Genomic DNA, 9,342 nt, shown 5'->3' with positions numbered 1-9,342 from the left:
ACTCCCTCTGGAGCGCTGTATTCTTTCTACTTCTTCCAGTGTCATCTCTCAGCACACCTCCCGAGAAGGATTCTGTGAGAACTCTCACTGCTGTCTAAACCTCCTGAGATCCAGAAAGCAGGGAGCCCTGTTCAGACTGACCCAGGACAGCAGACCACCTTGGAGGGCTCCAGATTTGGGGAAGCACTTGAAGAGTGACAGTGACACTACTCTGTATTACCATGGATTTACAAAGAAGCCACATAGCCTTGTCGGCAGAGAAAAGCAAACAAGAAGCTGGGGAGGGAATTGTCTTCACAGGACGATGGCAGGTGATAAATGCAGTGGGCTATAGAATTAGGAAAAAATGGGTGCCAGGACCACTGGCTGTGGTCGGCCGTGCACCAGTCACAAGGAGATGACATGTCTGTACAGCACAGTAACAGCAGTTAGCACCTGCACCTGGGGCCAACAGGTGCATCTTTGACCTGTGCCAGAACAGGAAATGAAACCTCAAAACAGCTCCTTGGCAATGTTGAATCGGCATGTGTGGGAGCGCCTGAGCTATGGGAAGACTGGCTGGGTGCTGGGTGCTGGGTCCTGCCCAGGTGACACCCTGGGATGTCACTACCATAGTCTCAAGGGTAAAGATAGAGGCCTGTTCTCAGAAAGAGAAGATAAAGCACATGTGACTAAGTTCCCAACTGGTGGAGCTGGTTGACAATGCAGGGCATAGGGGTTGGGGTTGCCCCCTCTCCTCCTCCCCCTCTTCCTTCCCCTCCTCCCTCTTCTGCCCTTCTCTTCCCCTCCCCCCTCCTTCTCCCTCCTCCCCCCTCCCCTTCCCCTCCTTCTCCCTCCTCCCCCCTCCAATTCCCCTTCCCTCCTCTTCCCTTCCCCTTCCTTCGCCCTCCTCTACCCTACCCTCCCCTTCTTTCCCTCCCCCTCCTTCTCCCTCCTCTGCCCTCCTCTACCCTTTCTCCTCCTCTTCTCCTCCCCCTCCTCGTCCTCCCCATCTTCTGCCCTCCCCCTCCCCTTCCTCCTTCCTCCTTTTCCCCACCCCTTCTTTTCCACTCCCCCCTCTCTTCCCCTCCCCCAACTTCTCCCTCCTCTATCCTTCCATCCTCCTTCTTTCCCTCCCCCCTCCTTCTCCCTCCTCTGCCTTCCCCTTGCCTCTCTTTAACTCCCCCTCCCTCTCCCTCCTCTACCTTCCCCTTCCCGTCTCTTTCCCTCCCCCTCCTCCTCCCCTCCCCACTCTCTTCCTTTCCCTCCTCCTCCTCCCTCCTCTGCCCTCCCCTGCCCCCTCTCTTTTGCTCCCCCTCCCTCTCCCTCCTCTACTCTCCCCTTTCTGTCTCTTCCCCTCCCCCTCCTCTTACCCTCCCCCCTCTTTTCCTTCTCCTCCCCTCCTCCTCCCCTTCCTCTCTCTGCCCAGCTAATAACCACAGCAGGAGCCTCTGGGCTCTGCACACACACACACACACACACACACACACACACACACACACCCAGCTCCAGCCGTTTCCATGGACAAGGGCCCAACACAAACATGGGATGCTGCAGCTCCCCAGCCAGCCAAGGACCCCCCACAGCACAGGGTTGGTGGGCAGATGAGGTCATTGACACGGGGGGGTCCTGCAGGCCTGTTGGGGGGAGGACTATTTGTTTGGTCTTGTTTCCATGGCAACCTTCTAGACCCCTCCTCCACTCTGTCCAAGGGGCAATGCTGGTCCAGGACACTAAGGTGCCCCTGAGCCCACAGCTTCACCTCACTCTTCGCCCCTGGGCCTGACCCAGTGAGAATCCCAGGCTGTCAGGAAGTAGCCACGACCATCAGCCTCACCTCCAAGGTATGCATACGGAAACTGAGGCCCAGGTGCTGGGCAGAGCCAAGCCCACGCAGAACCAGAACACCTGTGCCCAGGCTGGGGTCTCCCTCTGCCTGGGAGCTGAAGCAGCAGGCCTCTCCAGGCACACAACCCCATCCCTGCTCTGCCCAGTGTCTGTCCTGCCTGGGTGTCACCCCATGACCTGCGTGCTGGACAGTGGGCTGGTGGTGTCCCTGCACCCCCCAGGAGAGAAACCCCTGGGCAGTGAGTGGGGAGGGGCTCAGAGGGCAGGGCTGCCCCCAGATGGAGCATGGCAGCCAGGCAGGGGGAGGGACAGGGGCAGTGAGGTGGGATGGAAGCAGCAGATGGAGGAGGAGCCGAGCCGCAGGACCTCCAGGGCACCAGCACACCAGCCCACCATGCGGGAGGCCATCCCAGGAGGGTGGGGTTGCTCAGGCCATGGACATATAGAGACTCCCCAGAACAGAACCCCTGATGAGGCTGTGTGCCCACTGGGATGGGGCCAGGGTGACCCTTGCCTGCTCACAGCCTCCAAGCTTTCAGGCCACCCATGGGCTGGGCAGTCGGTCCTCCAGTGGCCTCCTCCCAGCCCTCAGGGGCTGCTCCCGGAGCACAGGCTTTGTGCGGCCTGGCTAGTCTGGCAGCAAGCATTGCCGCCCATGGTCCCAGTGGTCCCAGGATCCCCCTCCCTGGGTCCCATGGAGAGGTGACCTGGGGCCCTGCTGTGGCCTGTCCACATGCTAACCTCCTTTCTACCCTTCCCCTCCTGCCTTCTCCCTCCTCCCCCTCCTGCTCCTTCCTCCTCCCCTCCCTTCTCCCTCCTCCTTCCTCCCTCTTCCCCCTTTTCTCTCTCCACCCTCCTTCTCCTCTTCCTTCCTCTGTCCCCTTCCTACTCTTCCTCCTCCTCCTTCTCCCCCTATACCCCCCTCCTCTGTCCCCTTCCTACTCTTCCTCCTCCTCCTTCTCCCCCTATACCCCCCTTCCCCTCCTCCCTCCTCCCTCTCCTCTTTCTCTCTCCCCTTCCTACTCTTGCTCCTCCTCCCCTACCTGCTCCTCTCCTCCCCCTCCTGCTCCTTTCTCCCCATTCCTCCCTCTCCCTTCCTCCTCCTCCCTCCTCCCCCTCCTATCCCTCCCTCCTCCCCCTCTCTCCTCCCCTCCTCCTCTCCCTTCTCCCTCCACCCTCCCTCCTGTCCCCCTCCCTCTCCTCTTCCTTCCTCCTCTCCCTTCTCCCTCCTTCCCCCTCCCTCCTGCCCCCCTCCCTCTCCTCTTCCTTCCTCTCTCCTCTTCCTACTCTTCCTCTTCCTTCCCCTCCTGATCCTCCCTTCTCACTCTTCTGCTCTTCCCTCCTCCTCTCCCTCCTCCTTTCCCTTCTCCCTCCCTCCTCCTCTCTCCCTTCTCCCCTCCTGCTCCTCCCTCCTCCTCTCCCTTCTCCCTCCTCCCCTCCTGCTCCTTCCTCCTCCTCTCCCTCCTCCCCTTACCCCCTCTTCCTTCCTCTTCCTCCTCCCCTCTCCCTCCTCCCTCTCCTCTTCCTTCCTTTCTCCCCTTCCTACTCTTCCTCCTCCTCCTCCCCCTCCTCCTCCTCTTCCCCCTCCCCCTGCTGCTTGTCTTCCTCACTCATCCTCCTCCATCCCCTTTTCCACCTTATCCTGTGTCTGAAGTCAGCCTGGAAAGCAGGCAGGACCCAGCTGGATACCTTTCCCGTCTGAGACATTACCTAACTGTGCCTTCTTACCTAATCCCCCAGCCATCTCCTGCCTCCCGCGCCTACCCCCGCCCCATTGGGCCAGGCTGGGCTACGGCCCTGACTGCCTCCGGCCTCCTGTGTGTCCTGAGCTGGCTCCCCACCTGTGAACGGCACCCGGGGTCAGTGGGCTGGGCGTGGCTGTGAGCAGCCTCCTGGCCAGAGCTCTGAGCCCTGTGGGGCCCCTCTGCTCTGCCCTCCTCACCTCAGGTGGCCCTGCCAGCAGGCGGCAGGGATGCCCTGTTCTCTGAGACTTCCTGGCCCTCCTGCCTGCCCCAGGCAGTTAGCACCTTGCAGTGTCTACCCACCTGGCTGCTGTGGTCACGCTGGCCAGGCCTACGTCAGGCTCTGGGCTGGGCCAGCAGGAGCTTGTCAGCTGGAGGAGGCCAGCGACGGGGTGGGAGAAGCCGGGCGGGTGGCTGAAAGGGAGGAGAGTGACAGCCCGGCACTGCGTCTTTGCGGAGCTCACACATGCCCCCACAGACACAACAGGCATACACACACACGTGTGGACACAGACACACACATGCACCACACACATGTGGACAGGCACACAGGCACACACACATGCACAGACAGACGCATGGACACAGCCCGCCCACACACTTGCACACATGTAAACATGCAGACACAGGCCAGATGCACACAGCATATCCGCAGGACATGAGCCCAGGATAGAGGGGAGACCCGGGTGTCCAGAGAGGGCTCCTGGCAGGGGGCTGTGCGCCCCATGCCGGAGGAGGGTAGGTCCTGGTGCTAGGCACAGTGGCCTGTCCAGCCCCAGCCCCATCCTCCCTCCTGCTCCCTGGCCTGGGCCGCTTGAAGCCCCATCCCCCACCCAGGCCTGAGCCCCCCACCTGCACCTCATTATCAGTGCTTGGGCAGGAGGCCTTGGTGTCCACCCTGTGCAGTGAGGAGGGGCTGCCCCTGTGGGCCCCCAGGGTCCCTTCCATCCTCCCCAACCCTCATGGCAGAGCCCAGCAGCCAGTGGAGGGGCCTCACCTGCAGCCCGACAGAAGGTCTGGCACCAGGAGCTGCCCCTTACCTTCTTAGTGGAGGTGTCCATGGGGCAGGGAGGAGGCGCCGTGAGCCTTCTGCTCAAGCACCAGGATTAGGCAGATAAACCCACAGTCCTCGTGGCAACCCCTCTCCTGGGGGGTCAGGGATCGCAGATAAAAACCAAGGTAGCATGGAGGCCCTCTCCCAGGAAAGGGGCCCCAGCAGTCCTGCAAGGCACGTCACAGCTATGGGGGTCATTCAAGGTGGGCTCCAGGGAGGACAGAGGCCTGAGGAGGGGCAGGACGCTGGGGACCAACTTGAGGGAGGAAGTTCCTAGACTTAGCAGGTGGACAGGCAGATGGACAGATGGACGGCCCAAGTGAGGGAGGAGCGGCTGGGACTCTCACACACACTGGATCATCACCCCACAGGGCAGGGAAAGGACGGCAAGGGCTGTCCCATGCTGTCCCCCGGCAGCCCTCCAAAGGTCGTGGGCCTTAGGGTAAGGGGAAGTCACCCCCGAAGGAGAAGGGGCTGTGCTCTGCCCTGCCCAGCTCACTCCTTCTCCCACCAGGGCCTGAACTTTGTCCTGGGTCTCATTGCCTCAAGTGTCCCCCCCACAGTTCAGGCCCACCTTAATCTCAGGCTGTGACATTTTTTGTCACAAAAATGGGAAATGGGGTGTTTGCAGCCCTGATTAATGATTCCAAGATAAGAGCATCCGGAAAGGAGGGGAAGAGACGGAGGTGCAGATTGGGGTGCAGTGCCCAGGACTCCCTGGGGCACCAGCACCTGGGAGACGCAGGAAGGACTCTCCGGAGCCTCTGAGGGACTGAGACCCAGCCCACAGCCTGACATTCGGGCCTCCAGATCTGGGCTGTCGGCCCCCAGCACTGGTAGCTGTTCGCCTCAGGGAGAAGTGGGGTGGGGCCTTGACCAGCCACTGCGTCAGACCAGGGTCTCCAGGCTCACACACAACCCTCCCCACTGAGAGCGGGACTGGAGAGCCTGCTGGGAGCAGAGGCCGGCGGAAGGATCCCTGGGACCTCAGATGGGGTGGCACAGAGAGCTAAAGCTTGGCCACCATGAACAGGGAGACAGCACCCTTCCTGCTTCTGGGGCCAGGCTGCTGTGCTGGGCCTGCCAGGCACTTCCTGCCCTCTAACGACTGTACCTCCTCCCCCTGGGGCCGACCCCAGGCCCTCCTCCCCCTCAGGTCCTCTGCCTCGCTCAGGTCCTCCTCCTTCATCCTCCCCCCAGGCCCTCCTCCCCCCAGGGCCTCCCCACTCAGATCCTCCTCCCTCAGGTCCTCCTCCCTCAGATCCTCCCCCAGGCCCTCTTCCCCCAGGCCCTGCCCCACTCAAGCCCTCCCTCCTAAAGTCCTCCTCCCCCCTCACGCCCTCCTCCTCCCTCAGATCCTCCTCCTTCCAGGGCCTCCCCCCTCAGGTTTTCCTCCCTCAGATCTTCCCCCAGGCCCTCCCCCACTCAGGCCCTCCCTCCTCTCAGGTCCTCCTCCTCCCTCAGATCCTCCTCCTTAGGATCTTCTCCTTCAGAACTTCTTCCCCAGGCACCCACCCCCTTCAGATCCTCTTTTCTCAGGCCCTCCTCCCCAGACCAAATCCCCCTCATGACCTTCTCTCTCAGATCCTCCTCCTTAGGCTCTTCTCCCCCAGATCCTCCTCCCCAGGCCCACTCCCCCTCAGGACCTCCTCCCTCAGATCTTCCTCCTTAGGCTCTCTTCCCTCAGGTCCTCTTCCCACCCCCTCCCCCTCAGGTTCTCCTCCCCCAGATCCTCCTCCCCAGGCTCACTCTAGTACAGGACCTCCTCCTCCCTCAAGTCTTCCTCCCTCAAACCCTCCTCCACCCTCAGGCCCCTCTCCTTCAGGCCCTCCTCTCCCCAAGTCTTCCTCTCTCACATCCTCTTCCTTAGGCTCTCCTCCCTCAGATCCTCTTCCCCAGGCCCCCTTCCCCATCAGGCCCTCCTCATCGGACCCTTCTCCCCCCTCAGATCCTCCTCCCTCATCAGACCTTCCTCTTCTTTCAGGTCCTCCTCCCTCAGAACTCCCTCCTCTCTTAGGCCCTCCTTCCTCAGACCCTCCTCTTCCTTCAGGCACTTCCCCCAGGCCCCCCTACTCCCAGGCCCTCCTCCCTCCGATCCTCCTCCCTCAGGCCCTCGTCCTCTCCTCCCTCAGGCCTTCCTCACACACACCCTTCTCCTCCCTCAGTCCTTCCTCCCTCAGATCCTTCTCCTCCCTCATGTCTTCCTCCCCCTCCTCCCTCAGGCCCTCCTCCCCAAGCACTCCTCCCTCCAATACTGCTCTCCAAGTACTTCTTCCTCCTCAGATCCTCCTCCCCACTCAGACCCTTCTCCCCTCTCAGACACTTCTCCTCTTTCAGGTCCTCCTCTTCCCTCAGGCCTTCCTCCTCCATCAGGCCCTCCTACTCCCTCAGGCACTCCTGCCTCAGGTCCTCCTCCCCATTCCTCCTCCCCCTTCAGGCCCTCCTCCTCCCTCAGGTCCTCCTCCCTTGGGCCCTTCCTTCCTCAGACCTTCCTCCTCAAGTTCTTCTCTTCCCTCAGACCCTTCTCCCCCCTCAGGCCCTCCTCCCCCTCCTTCCTCAGGACCTCCAGAACCCCTTTCAAGGCAGCAGACTCAGATGGGGCTATAATTTAAAATACATTTATTTAGTGTCCATTTCGTTTCTGTTCTGTTACACGAAGCCGTTAAATAAATACATTCTCCAAGTCACTCGAGTACACACCTACTCGCTATACAGATGAGGTAGAGAAATCGATAGGCTCGCACGAGAGTTCTCGTGTGTGTGAATGCCCCTCTCCTCCCAGCCTGCCCGGACCTCCCGAACCTAGCCAGGAGTCCACGTGTGTGTGTGGCTGGCAGAGAGCAGGTGGCCGGGACCTGCCTGGCCCTCAGCGTAGCTGCACCCTGTGGCCCGCCCCCTGTCCCAGAGAGGCTGACCCCGGGGCACAGTTTCTTCTAGAGGCTCTCTCCTGCACGAAGAGCAGCAGGCTGACGAGAGGCTCCGTCAGGAGGAGTTCCTTTGCTTAGCAAGATATTCTGATATATGTTTATATATAAACAGACCAGCCAGCAGACGTTTTCAGTCTGCCTTGTTTAAAAAAATACTTCCCTTTATATTATGACATAGAGCTAAATGTGGTATCTGGTTAACAAAATATCCTTCCTCCAACTCGCTGCCTTTCCAGACCCAGAAGTGACTGAGCTCCAGTCTTGTCCTGGGAGGTGTGGCTCTGCCTGCTCTGGGTCCTGGCCCCCACCCTCTCTGCATGCAGGCATTCACGGGAGGTTCTCTGAACCACAGAATAGACTTCACTATTTACACCATAGAACAGGGACGAAGAGACCCACATCAACATAAATAGGTTTTCTCTTAAACACAGTCCCCAGGGTTCCTGGAGCCCACGGGACTCCAAGGAACCCCCTCACTCAGTAGTTCCCGTGTCTGCACCACCACCCAGCTCTGTGCCCACCCAGAACACAGCCACAGAGCCCGAGCAGGGCAGGCCCCGAGCCAAGGGATCTAGCAGCCAAGGCTGCTGTTCACACCAACATGGGAAGGACAGCCTCATGCTGAGGGAGGGCACCGGGCAGCAGCCCCACCCCAGCTGACCACTGACCACGCCAGCACAGCCAGAACAGGCACACACACCACAGATACACATGGATACATGGTCGCCCACACGCATGTATGCATGCACATCACACATGCACATGCACCATCACAGATATAGCACACATGCATAGCTATGTGCACATGTTTACACATACAATGCATGCTCACACACGCGAATACAGCACACAGCACAGATGCATGTGCCATACCAGCCCCCTGTGCTCACACACACATTCATGCAGACACGTACAATGCTTACACAGGTTCATGTATGCACACACATCAAACTTGCTCACACACGTGCTCATGCGTAAACCTGCAGGTGCATTCATGTACACATGTGCACGCATGCATGCACGTAAACGCAAACATACTTCACACGTGTGTGCTCATGCACATGTATGCACACAAAACCCAACACACTCACACATGTACACTGATATGTACACAGATGCATACATGCACGCACATGCACACACACTCAAACCAAGCCAGGTCAGTGTAGCCCATTCATTTTCCTTCCCTGCAAAGACAATAGTGTGGCCAGAGAAAACAGCCCACCTTTTGCCAAATTCTAGCCCCAGATTCTCTCCATCCACATCTGTCCTCATGTCTGCCTCCTTCCGCAGTGACACAAAGCAAGTCAGGAAATGAACCCTCCAATGGGCTGGCCCCTCCCCTCTGCCATGCCCACCCCCAGCAGGGGAGGGGGGAGGCAGGCCACTGGCTAGGCTGTCACCCAGGGCCTCAAAACCTACCCCGAAGTGGCTGGAGTGCATGCCTGAAGTCTCCCAGAGCAGGGTCCACACACTTTCTGGGATAGTCTCACTGGGGGCAGCTGGCTACAGGGACCTGGCTTCCAGAAGCCCTGAGGGCAGTGGCCAGACACAACCTGCTTTATTACTTTAAAAACAACAGCAACATCCCTCTTGATTTAGTGGTTTCAAATGACAAAGCAGATCAGGCAAAGAGGTTAGGAGGGGCGTGGAGGGAAGGGAGGAAGGGAACCCTCCAGACTGGGCTCCATCCAGAGGAGGGGAAGTGGCAAGTCTGAGGCAAGGCAGGGATGGAGAAAATAATAATTATATATTAGTTAAATAAAAATAATTTAAAAGTCACCAACATCAC

The sequence above is a fragment of the Hyaena hyaena genome, unplaced genomic scaffold (assembly GCF_003009895.1).
Source record: "Hyaena hyaena isolate Hyena2069 unplaced genomic scaffold, ASM300989v1 scaffold_879, whole genome shotgun sequence".
NCBI lineage: Eukaryota > Metazoa > Chordata > Mammalia > Carnivora > Hyaenidae > Hyaena > Hyaena hyaena.
This window is presented reverse-complemented; position numbering follows the sequence as displayed.